This window comes from Temnothorax americanus, unplaced genomic scaffold (assembly GCF_048541705.1).
Source record: "Temnothorax americanus isolate GAGA-0224 unplaced genomic scaffold, ASM4854170v1 Scaffold58, whole genome shotgun sequence".
In the NCBI taxonomy this organism is placed as follows: domain Eukaryota; kingdom Metazoa; phylum Arthropoda; class Insecta; order Hymenoptera; family Formicidae; genus Temnothorax; species Temnothorax americanus.
In genome coordinates, this window is record NW_027509730.1 from 267,269 (window position 1) to 281,187 (window position 13,919).

General features: G+C 42.5%; 1 protein-coding gene across 3 annotated transcripts in view; it reads right to left on the reverse strand.

The window, feature by feature from the left end:
* The window catches only part of Sema1a (semaphorin 1a), a 282,084-nt gene that overhangs the window by 267,257 nt on the left and 908 nt on the right, over nt 1–13,919 (reverse strand). The gene's annotated exons all lie outside the window — the stretch shown is intronic.

Genomic DNA, 13,919 nt, shown 5'->3' on the forward strand with positions numbered 1-13,919 from the left:
GAAGATGAAGAGAGAGAGAGAGAGAGAGAGAGAGGAGAGGAGAGAGCGAGAACGGAGCAAGCGGAGGTCGTGAGGAGGCAAAACACGATATTAGATTCGGATCTGGTCCATGCATGCACACATATATATATGTATATATATGCACGATGGAAGATCGCGGTGCTAAATGCGAGCGGAACGCTCGGTACGTCCATGGAATTGCATCCATTTTCGGGAGACCTCAGCCTCTCCCTCTGATAAGCAATATACACCGCGCCTACGTTGCCACAAAGTTATATACGGTGTGTGCCGAGTTATCGGGATGAGTGGGCGACCGTGAAAATCAAACCCGCAGGTCGAGACGGATTACTGGAGCGCGAGAATTCGCGAGGATCTTCGTTCTCCGGTATGATAAATCAATAAACTCAGGGATAAGTAACTTCAACTGACGTCACCCTTCTCTCTCGCTCTCTCCTTTCTCTTGACGTCCGACATTTCGCGACATTATCAGATTCCTCCGTTGCGGTATCGATAAGCTGGAATCTCGTTCCGGTAAAATCTTGACTGTGATATGTGAACTGTTTATTTTGAAAGCGAAGTAAGCCCAGTTCTCTCGAGTATTAAATTTCGCGGAAATGTGAATACAGACTGATACGAAAATCGACTTAAATTGCACTCAGCTTAAACACATCTCATATATAAATATTTCATTCATCTGTCAGATAAAATAGAATATACGCTTTCATAGAGAAATATACCGAGAAGATATTTACATATTGCATTTGCGCAGGCGGTACGTCTCACAAAACGATTTATAATTCATCCTCGTAAGAAATTTATCTCTATATTAATCTCATTTATATTAGCAGAAAATATATTCACGTGTGCAATCTCGAAATAGAATTATGTTGTTCTCATCAACGTTGCAGGAGGTGATTTCGCGCTTTAAATTTTTACGGAGTTCCACATTGCGATTTCAAGCTTAACGCCCACGCAACTCGTGAGCCGAAAATAGAATCGAGCAAGGATGCAGTTCGTGGCCGGAAGAAATGGCGTGCATTTCAGAACCGATCGTTGCGCGGTCAAGGGCAATTAAAGACCGATAATTTCAAATATATGTGAATAAGATATGAGAATGAAAATAACTTAATTTATAACAGCATCAGAAACGTGCTATTACTAAGGCAGTTGACATTGTTGACAATATCAATTTTTGAAACGGATATCCGTAATAAATAAGTAACAGACGTCAAAAATATACGCGTTTACCAATGCATCGCATAAGTTATGCAGTTTCAGAATTAGATCAATTTGATTACGAATAAATAGTTTTGATAAGGAACGTGACGAGCTTTTGTACATCTTTAACGATATGATTGCGCTTTCGCTACGCTCCTCCTCCTCCTTAGCTCTCTTATTCCTCCTCTCTTTTCTTTCCCGCCCACCCCCTTCCCACTCTTTGTGGCGAACAAAGTTTTTCCCCCGACGAGAAGTATTTTCTCTGGGAGAGTCGGGTAACGTCTCGCGTATTTTCACGGACGGTTCGAGGTGACCCAATGCGAGAAACTCAAATCGCTTTTTATGAACGACGCAAATGACTTCGCTCGTAAATGGCGGTGGTGCGGAAAAAAGTCCGTCCCTGCGATAACCTGCGTTTTTTTCTATCGCTTTTTTTTTCGCCGGCGGGCGCAATACATCGCTGCATGTATTTGCGTGCTTTTTTTTCAACTCTATAGCGTGATGATAGAGACTAGCGCAGGGCCGTTGAACTTTGAACACTCTACAGAAGGCGCCCATAAAATGACAAATTCATACGGCAGTTTTGATCCGAACGCCTTTAATCATATTACTATTATATAAAACCCGACTGTTTGTCTGTCTGTCCGTCCGTCCGTCAGTTTGTCCGCGAACTACTCATTCGTTAGTGGACTGAATTTTTACCAAAAGTATATGAAACAGGGATAGAATCTTCCGGGGAGTGCCATGATGTGTATAATTTTTCGTTACCAATCTTTTTGGAAATTGGTATCATAAATTTTTCCAATTTTTCGGGAATTAATTGACCAAATCGCAAGGATTATATATGAAGTAGGGGTAGAATTTTACGGGGAGCGCCATGATGTGTACAGTTTTTGTTACCGATCTTTTTGGAAACCGGTTTTTTAATTTTTCAAATTTTTCGGGAAATAATTGATTGAATCTCAAAGAATTATACATGAAGTAGGGGTAGAATTTTCCGGGGAGTGCTATAAACTGTACAGTTTTTTAAAATAAGTCGTTTTATTTTCGACCCAACTGGCCAATTGAAACAAGTTGCACAACGTTTTTGGAACGCATAAGAATTTTTTGCGTTTGTCTTGACGTTGTCAGGACACCACGTCAATGATGCAATTAAATTTGTTATGCGGATCGGTGTAACCTAAATTAAAGCACTTGATAAGGACCGGAATTCGGTCGAAACGTTGTGCAATCTTGTTTCAATTGGCCAGTTGGGTCGAAAATAAAACGACTTATTTTGAATTATTCGCTGGCGACGGAAATTGTTTTGTATAGTTTTTTGTTACCGATCTTTTTGGGAACTGGTATCTTTTTGGAAATCGGTTACGAAATTTTCCAGAAAGGGAGAGAGAGAGAGAGAGAGAGAGAGAGAGAGAGAGAGAGAGAGAGAGAGAGAGAGAGAGAGAGAGAGGGAGAGAGACTATTTACGTGTCTTATTACATATGTCCTCCGGGGCGAAGCCCGGGTAACGAGCTAGTTGATATATGTTTGCATTGTTCATATACGCACACGCGTGTATTTCGGAAAAATATTTATTACAAAAACAATTTATATATATAGTTTTCAAAATTCTATTCATTCGGAAAAAAAATAATATATTTAAGGAAGCGACACCAAGACGTACGTGTTGGTTAAATAATGTATGGTCTTTAAAAAATATGCAGGTGAAATCACTTTGTAGTAATTCACGTGATACGATGGTTTTCGTTTCATCAACTTCTAATTTGCACACTCCGTAAGTTTCCGCGGTTCTCTGATTACGATGTTAAAGATGTGACAACCGTGAATCCTACGAACAAAGTTCCACCTTCAATAGGAGAAATTTTCCGAGAGTCGGTTAACGTCTCTGGCATTTCCACAGATGAATCGGACGAGCCGATGTAAGAGAAAAAGAGGGAAAGAGAAAAAGAGAGAGAAGAGAGAAAGACGGAAAGAGACGACAGACTCGGTTTTTACGAACGAAGCAAATGACTGCGCTCGTAAATGGCGGCTGGTAGAAAAGGGGTTATTTCCGCGATAAAGTTCTTTTTTCTAATTATTTTTTTTAACGCGTTACATCGTCGGCCGTTTCCGCGCGCGACGAGCATCCATTTCTGCCTACCTACATGGCGCCAGGCGATGGCAAAAGTTCGCCGTAGATACCGCAACATTTAAACCTTGTCGATAACCCGGCGTTGGTATACCAATTTCTAACTTGGCGCGTTTTCCTTAACTCCCAAGCGGTAGCTTAATAACGGTGTTAGAGAGAAGGGCGGTCGACAACTACGAAACAAACTTACAGAGCGAGACGCGTCCTGACGAACTTAGGGGTATCGCGAGATCTTATAAGAATGCGGGTCTGATTACTTTCTTTCCAACTATAAATTATTTTAACTGTCCTTTCGCGCCAGTCTGTGAAAACTTTGCGGAAATCGATGTTTCAAACATCCAGTCTGGACATTCAACCGTTAAAGGTCCGTGGCACAAACATTGCCGTAGCGTATATAGCGTCTTACGCCACCTTACATGAGAATTGCTTTACGCGACACGTACCAAACGTACGGCAACGCACATAGAAAAACGTAACGTAACGCATGTAACGTATGATATGTTACGTTATACGTTTTTCTATATGCGTTGCCGTACGTTTGGCTTACGTGTAGCGTAAGGCAATTCTCACGTAAGATGGCGTATAAGACGCTACGGCAATGTTCGTGCCCCGGCCCTACGACTTAACTGAAGCGACGTAAAGTATGCGCCCGCGCGTATTTAACGAAAATACTCAATTGCGCTCGTAAAATTTGGAACGTCCACATGTGAAACTTTATTATCCGAGATAGAAAAATTCGACGTTAAATTTCAACATTTCGATAATTTTTCCGGAAGAAGAATAAAGTGGGGTCGAGCGCGACGCGTGTCTTCGCGGCGAGCGAATTCTGGACGTCGCGGATAATAATATTTCTGCGGCCGAGAGCGCGCGGAGGGACAAGCAACGATGCCGAAACTTATACGGTTACAAATCCTGACAAAAACGTACCCGGACCCGTACCCGAGTTCAGTCACGTGTCTGTGTCTGGCGCATCAAAAAAAACGTCGGTCCGCCGTTGGTCCGTCGTCGGTCTGCGACGGACGGAAAGAGAGAAGGGAGTGAGGAAACGGATGTACGGACGAACGGTTTAAAGAACGCCCACGTTCCTCCTCTTTGTTCGCCAAGATCGCGTTATCGGCCGGCAAAATATTGTTATCGCAGCGCGCGCGCGACGGTGAATCACCGATGCGAGAGCACAAAGGCCCGCTTGGCCGCCGCGCCGAGCGAAAGGAAGGGACCGATAACGATTGACCGACCGGCAAAACGTATCGAGAGTCTCGAGGCATTGACGCGGCATGGCAGGGAGGATCGAGAAAGCCGAGACAAAGAAAGAGAGGCAGGCCGGGATACGAACGACGGATGTCGCTGCATGCGAAGGATGCATTATAGGATTACGACGTGAATGGCCGTTTCAAAGTTCGCTACGCGTAACCGAAGTTGTCCCGCGAGTATATGCGGCGCGAATGGAAAAGCGACGACGCCACGTCCACGGGGTGCTCCGAGGTGCTCGGTAAATTCGCAACGATACACCCTCGCCTCTCTCGGAAACTTATACGACTTGGAGCGGGGACGGCGGGCGAATGCGGATCTACTGAGTTACTTGAAAAGTTGGCGAATTTCGAGTCGATTTTTCCTCGGTGAAAGTTTGATTGGCCGCCATTTCGTTTCGCTAAACTTTTTAATTTTCAATATTACATATCTTGCAAACCAGAACTTGGATTAAAATTCTGATACATCTTAAGTTCACTTCGGATTAACTAAAGAATAAAGTTTCCACGTCTATTTGCCTCCGCTAATCTAGCCGAGTGATCTAAAATTCTCGCATTTATTTATTACGCGGAAACTACAAGTGTAGCGCAAATGAAATAATTTCGTTTACCGTGTTATTCGTTCCTCTTGGATATATATACGATCTCCGTGATATACGATCCAAGAGCACCACGCCGCGACTTTCTGAGACACGTTGTGTGGGGAGAAGGCTCGGCAAAAAGGAATCGCGCGGCGTTTGAGCGAGCGGAGTGCCGGCTATTCAGAAATCGCGAAACGGAAACGTCGAGTGCCATTCCTCGGGGCCAAGGCAGGGGACGATGGAAATGAAACGAACGGCGGCAGGCGGCGAGCGATATTTTATCTGATTTTATTTATGTCGCGCGTCAGCAACGGTATCCAATTTTCCCCTGAAAAATCGGTAAAGCGCTGTTTCCGTAAGGTAGAAGGGACTGATACATCATCCTCCCGATAATAAACAGCGCGATATTTCCAATTTTCGGCGTATACATACGTAAGTTCGCGCGCCGACGTGATGCGATATTTGCGAGGCATGCGAAATATATGAATGACAGAAAGGAGGGGAAAAAGGAGGGAGAAAGGGACGGAAAAAAAAGGAGTCGCGTCGCGCCGGAATCGTGCAAAAGCTACGCGTACGACGACGGTCCTTACAAATCCGACGCGCGCGGCTCGTGAAACTTACATGCCGTCGCGCGACGACGAAAAATAAAAATGCGCCTGGCTACATTTTCACCGGCGCGCTTGCATTATGCAATTTTCAGCGCGACGACGAACTCGCGACGGACACCTTGTATGCACTCCGCGTGTACACGCCGCGCGACGCGTTTTCATGCGGCCGCCTGAATGTCACAACGTCACCGAACGGTACCGGTGGATTCCGTTTCCATTATTATCCTCTAAAGCCCTAAAGCGCGCGCGAAAAGAGGGAGGGGACACCGACTGGGTTAATATCTCGCTTCGACAATGGAACGCGAACGATCATTCACTCTTCGACATTTCGCAAATCACGTACACACGCTTTTTCGCATGCAACGAAAATCGAGAGGGTGAAAAATAAAGTGGCACCGTTCTCCTGAGAACTAACGCGTGCAATCGCCCCCACCGTTGCTCCGCGTGGCAAGTTTAATTAAGTAAATTTTCTCTTTAATGAAACACTATGATCTTGAGAATGACAACGATTCAATAAACCAGTTAGTTAATTAGCATCGCGGTGCATTGTTTTGTATATATATATACACACATATATATCACGCCGTTACTCATTCGGAATTTAATTTTCCGTAGATTGATACAAATTTCGTGCTCGGTACGCCAGCATGCCTCGTCGAGTACGTTCTAGACAGGACCACGTCCGAGGGTTAATATCCATTGGCGCACACATACGCGCCTATACACATGTTACATTGGCGAGTTGGAAGCTGCCTTGCGGCGCACCTTGGCCTCAAAATCAATACGGCCCTGCATCGCGCGCGGCGCCCCGTTATTAAAGACGCTCTGCGGCAGGGCCGGCCGGGGCCGGGGCCAGGGATACCCGCGCCGTGGATGGCGCGTTGATAAATATTCCGTGGATGCGCCCAGGACAATCGTGGGGTAACGGCGGAGTCGTGTCGGCGCCCCCGATGAGACGGCGGAGACGACTCAGACGACGGCGCTTTTGTTCGGCCCGAGCACGTACCTACCGTGTATTAGTGTTACACAGAAAAGAATCGCAATGACCGAGAGAAAAATCGGAAAAACCGCGCTCGTTTCTAGCAATGTTCTTACCGTCGTAAGAGCCGCGATCATTGCTGTTCCATTTAGGGCAGAAATTCTTAACATGATTGCGCTTACAAGCGAAATTTATATAGTCAAAGGGTCATTCTTTGACACGACACCATAAATGTTCGATATACGTTTTGGTAAAAAAAAATGGCATAGTTACGCTTATAAGATTTCATACTTGAATATTACACGAGTAATATATAAGAAACCCGTTAAGAGTAGTCACGTTGGCACCGTAGCTGACAGACCTGTGGGAATGTCGGGAGGAGACATCACGCCGGACACGCGTGATCAGAGCCGAAGACGGAGCTCGTTGCTCCGATTGTAATATACGCGGGCAAACGATCGTGAGCCGCGAAAGGTAGAAGTAGACCGTCTCCGGTTGCGCGCTGCGGTGCCTATACCGTATCGAGTCGTGTGTAACGACTCTAAAATTAACTAACTAAAATTAAAACTAAAGACTCTAAAATTCAAGACTCTAAAATTAACTCTAAAATAACGTCTATTATCCTGACATCCCATCGAGTTGATCCTTACAAATAATACTTAGGAACTTTAAGGTCAATATTGTTCTTTAACTGTTTCACAAGAAATCACGTCTGTTAAAGAAAATTAATTTTCAGCGTTCCGCAAAATTATCAAATGCTTAATGCAGTCAGTATGAAAATTAGATTAAACGATAATCATAATAGTACATAGACGACAATAAATGTAGTTACACCGACGACAATTAACGAACTAAATAGAATAGCAACTAATTTAGTTACCTAGCCACATTTGTCGTCAACTATGGCAAAGTCGACCTCGCGCTACCAGTGCCGAAATTCGTTTACAACAATCGTTTTAACATTCTACCGTTTACATTATTATCTGCAGGTAATAACCCCATATTATATATATGATGCAAATTACGGATTATCTAAACGAAATTTCCTATAGGCATTATTGATTGAATCATATCGCTAGTTTTTTCAATCAATTGATAAAAATGCAAATCTGCCGTACGGTAAGCGTTTTTTCTACGTCTTTTCCCTTATCGATTTTTCCTTCGCTATCTTCCATAACCGTTCGCAACATCTGCGACATCATTTAATAATTTCGCGCGTCATTTGATCCCGAGATCAAGGAAAACAAAGCGGAAAAAAATTTTTCGATAAGTAATGGACTTCCGAGTTCGAGTCCCGATTATAAGACGGTGAACGTAAGGTGGCAAACTAATTTTCCGATAAAAGCAAGCGAGGTGACTTCTTCGGCGACTTTATTACGCAAACAATGAGGCACACAATGGGGGACTGTCAAAAGCGTATATATATATATATATATATATATATATATATATATATATACGTCCGCCGTCTTGCGAGTGATCGTTGCGTCGCGCGTCGCCGCACTACGCAGTAACTCATTTGATCAGAGATGAGATGGCATCCGATGAGATCCGTTTCTCAAATTTAAAATATGACGAACGATGGTATAAGAATAATGACAGAACTGCACATTGCACAACTTGTATATAAGTTGTTTCGTGGCGTCCACTTTTATAATAAAGCGTGGCACACTTTTGAATTTTAATGTGACGTTATATAATGTATAATAACTTTATTTTAATTAATGATATCTTTATTTTTTAAGATTGCACAAACACAAGTGTGTTACTTTTACACATTTTAAGTGCATTATTCATTGTAGACTTCTTACACGTTTTATCGTGTGTAAATTAAAAACACACCTGAAGTGAATTTAATTTACACACGGATAAAGTGTGTAAAAAGTGTCTACAATGAATAACGCACTTAAAATGTGTAAAAATGACACATTTGTTTTTGCAGTGATTGTGTACCTAAACTGTAATCTAGGATAACTTTCGGCTTTGTCGACGGCGTCCCCTGTCTATCGGTTTTCCCAGTTTCCGCGGTTTCCACGGCAGCGAGCTGCGCGAGTCGACGATATTAACGCATTTATCGTGCTATTTCATTGCAGTTACGTCCTCCAGCTGCCTGTTAATTCGTCCCTTTTCAACCCGAGTCCTCTCCAGCCATTCGGCCGCATTCTTAATGCTCATTCATTGCGGTATCGCGATATGAAATGGAGACACTTACTCGCGTTAATAGTGTCGCATTATATCAAGACTAACCAGCGAATACAGCGCGAATTGCCACGGGTGTAAAACGGATCAGAGTTGAGAGTGTTCGCCAGCTTAGTTAGCGAAACTTATAATAGCGTCAAAATTCAAAATAAAGGCCTACATATGGTTATTTCCAAATATCTACATCAATTCACAATATTTAGTTTTCAATATTAAAGAAAAAGGTTATCGATAGCGTGAAAAATGTGTAAGCAAAAAAATCAAAACTTCAAAAATTGCGAATTGTTAAGTTGGCAGGGTGACGCAATGCCGCGGAAAGTCAAACCACGATTTTTACAACAGTACACGTCGTACATTCGGCGTCAAATAATTTTTTTTTTCGAAAAAATTTTTCTTTATTTCTCTGCGGTTAGGACACCTTTCAAAACGTTAAAAGCATTTTACGAGAGAAAAAAACCAAATTTTTACCTGTCAGATTGGCGGCTACGCGGGTGTCACCCCCTAACGCCGACTTTCGCATATAAATAAATTGCTCGAGGTTTCGATCGAGAGCACAATACAACGACGCACCGCGCGGACCGCGCGGCGCGCTACCCCGTCTCGGTTTCCCGAGAATTTCCGTAATTATAACACGTGTTAACTCGTGAAACTTAAATGCTCGATGGCAGCCGCGGGAGGAAATGGCAGAGGGAACGAGCAATTCCTCTGCGAGAGGAAGATCCCGACGCCGTCGCGCCGTGGAAAAGAAAAGGGCCGGGGGAAAAAAAGAGTTAAACGCCGAACTAAACAAGAATTTAGATTAAAATTCAGAAACGTGCGTCCGAGGATGCGAATACGGAGGGGAATGATTGGATGCTCCAGGTGGTATTGTACCGTCGTGTGCCCCGTACACAACGACGCCATCGGCATCCGCGCTGCGGAACGTGATTCGCCCGACGACATAATTTTGCGATGTGCACCGCCGGGATATTTACGAGCAACGCGTTCTCCTCGTTTTATCGCGATCAAAGGACGACTGAACGCGCGTGCGTATACTCTCCGAGTACGGCGCGTTGTGATTGTCACGTCTTACCCATTAAGGATTACCCGCGACTATAAACTGGGAATTGTGACGAGATAGTCCCTTCCGCGAAGATGTTTCAAGCAGATAAGTTTACAAATCCGGAACGCGTCGGAAATGCGAGTCTCGTTCCCGAAATAGCAGTAACCCCTGTATTATAAATTATAACCGTACGATATTTATACGTATACGTTATCGCACTTAATCCGCGCACATTTCACAAAACATTTAAACGACGTAGTAGTTTTCCGTTGATTAATTAATGTATCGAAGATAGTGCGAAACGCAAAACGCTCGAGTGTCCCTGCAATGGCGACAATATCGAATCGTCGTTGGCAGAAATAATGAACAATTAGAGGGAAAATTTACTCACCGGTCGATTCATCGACGCCATCTTCTCGTTGGATGCTGCGCGTCCCTCTGCCCCATTCACTTGAGACGTGAATCATGCAATCGAAAAAAAAACGCGGCTAATTACGATCGCGCGCGGTAATTAACGGTAATAAACTGGTTGCCTAAGTTTCAGATATAGCAATCCCGGCGCTCATTATACACAACTTGGCGGATAAATAATGCGAAATATTGGCGATCATTTCTTGCCACTCTTGAAGTGAATTAAGGTGGTTCATGCATTCAAATGTAGTTAGCCCGGAAAATGTGATATGAAATGAAAGATTAACGTTCCTAGAGTGTGTCTGTAAAATTTCGGATTTTTTAACCGTTTGGTTCCGGAGATATATGTCCGTAAACTTTGCCAATTTAACGCGGGGGGGGATAGCCCCTCTTGCGAAAAACGAGGCTAAAGCGCTTATGCTGCAAAAATTATAATACTTCAAAAATTATAGATAAACGAACCAAAAACTGACAAAACGATGCAATAAACATTTTGCAAGATACTGGACGAACCCCGAGTTCATTGACCGTACTATATAATAATAAAACGTAATTTTCGATTGACTAAATCGACAACACGGAACTGACAGCTGGACTCGAGCGGCAGCTTGGCAACGCATGTGTCAGCTGATGAGTATAACGCATATCCCAAAACCTTCAACGTTTACCATGTTCTGGACGCTGAATAAAGCAAAGAATGAAACAAAAATATTCGTCCATTTCTAAAAAGAATTTAAAATTAAGTTTGATCAAGATCTGCAATACTGAATAAATACAAGTTTTAATACAATGAGGTTATAACATGTCCAAATAATTTTAACATGCATTGTTTATTCTATTTATCATAACGTTGCCGCGCTGCTATTGTACATATATATTCACACGGCTCACAACTCTAGTAAAAGATGTGACTTTGGCCCCAATATTTTAATTACGTAGAGGTCGTATAACATTAAAGATGTCATAAATAATAAATCTAATTATATGCTGATTTTTACGGACAAAAATCACACTTATTTATCACTAATAAGAATAATTGCCTATTTGACTTGCAAGTACTGCATGAACCACCTTAAGCGTTAAAAAAAAACTGCAATTGAGAAATTTAAAACAAAATTACTGTCTATTTTCGAGATTGATATACATAGAAATCTTTCACGTGTGTGCATTTGTGCGATAAGCTGTAAAAAAATCTGTATTTCTAACTTATTGTTAATATCGCAAAAATTGGAGCATACTGAATTACATTAGAGTTAGACTGTTGGACTTAGTTTTCGGCTTAACTATGGCAATTCTCCTTTGACGCACAGAGCAAGTTGTGTCTGTGTCACGAACTTGAGTACACCAACAGCCGAGGAACGATTGATTATTATTAGATATCTTAATTGGTGTGAAAAGCTCACTTGACACTCCTATAAGCTGCACGCGGACGGGGGGAGCTACAGGAAGACAATGCAAACTGACGCGCTTTAATAAATGGCTCGAGACAAAGCGACACACGCCTCTCGCAAACGTAAAAGGATGCTATTAATCGAGCGTTAATTAAGGCAATTGCCAGCTCTCTATGTCACTCCATATCTCGATGTTTGTTCGCATGTGGGAGGTGAGAGGTTTAGCTCTCGATGGGAGGAAAAAAAGGCGCGGAAAATACGAGAGAGAGATATCATTGTCGAGAGATACCGGAAGGTGACTATATACGTGAGTTAAACAAAAACGGATACACGCCGGCCGACCGGCGACGAGTCGATATCAAATAAAACCGCTACTACTGCGGCGTGCTCAACCCAATGCATAGGTTTCTTTATAGAGGCCCAACGTTCCTCTTGTATCAAGATTATTGCTTCGCGGGAGAAGAGCGAGAAACGTGGATTGATTAGATAACACTTACGTAATATGTATTACAACACCAATAGCGCGGGCGAGTTTTATCCGGTGTTCATTGCTAAACGATACTGTTGTGTCAGGCAGTAGTATTGACGCAATATAAATACGCCAACGCGCGACGCGCTTGGTGATACGGCGGAAAAACGTTGAAAAATTTCTCTCGGATATATTATATTGCAGTGACGAAACGCCGCCGACGAGAGGCGTGAAATTAAGAAACGCCACGCGGTGCGAATGTTAGACGCAGCTTTAACATAACGCGACTATGTTAACTATTAATCTATTGAAGCTTAAAATTATTTTTACGTGGATTTCATGCGTATTTTCATATTTTAGATTGATTAAATAAATGACGATAATGATCATGATCCAGTGTGATAATAATGACGCAATGGATTAAGATAATAAATATTTCGAATGTAACAACGATATATTAATAGCTTAACACGATTATAGTTTTAGACACGTTGTACAAAAAACAATTTGAATTCCTTTTAATATGACGCGGAATGTCATTTGACATTCCTAAATCATAAATGATGATTACGTATCGCCCGCGAATGACGCAAAAGATATTAATTGCTGTTAACAGAATAAAACACTCGACATATTATATATATTTCCATTTTAACACCAATATTTTAATTTGCATGAAAAATATTCGCGGGTTGATTAAATTATACGGGATGGAGCATTTTGTATTGAGTTTATATGGGGGGTAATATTTTTGAGTAAATTTTAATGCGGGTTATTAACGAAATACCAGGAGCACTTTAATACAAACGTGGGAAAATTTTTGAATAACTAATTACTCAAGTAGATGTATCTGTCTATATAAATTTTTATGTGCCTTATTGCATAGATTAGTGTATTTACTTGACTCATTAATCATTTAGAAATTCATCCTATATTTTTTTTATTATATAATTACGTATAAATCTTATATATAAATATATATATTTATTATAAACATGTATCATATATCATATATCTTGTATATATTACAATTCAGTGTAATTAAAATCAGTATTTGTAAAGAACTAGTTTCTCTCGTCTCCTACTTTTCTAAATATTCTACTCAGTTTCCACGCAGCTTCGTCGTAATATCGCAAATGTATAATAAACATCGTGGCTGCAGCGCAAGAGGATTATTTACGTTGCTCCAGGGTAATACGTGCGTCTAAGGGAAATTCGCTACGATAAAGATTCCGCGAGAAGATCCTTTGCGAACGTGCTTCTGTCATTGCTCCGACGAAACACCAAAACTCGAAACGTCAATCGATCGGAAGTTTACGGAGTTGCGAATGTCAGAGAGGCATCCCGGTGAGACCTGAGACCGGTGTGCGGGGAATCGCACTCGTGTTCGCGAACGTTCGCTTTAAACTTTAAACGACGCGACTAATTTCTCCCGCGGCCAACTTCTCGTCGCGAGGTATTCGAAAATTCCGCGAAGGTCCCCGCGCGGAATCGCCGCGGAAAGAGGACATCACGGGGGCGAAAAGCTCGCCGCGGCGGCCGGCGATCCGACCGAGAGCGACACCGTAGGTAGGTAGGTATATCGCGTATTTACTCGTCGCCGAAAGGGGTAATGAACCCCTTCGACGGCCGGGCGGCGCGCGGGG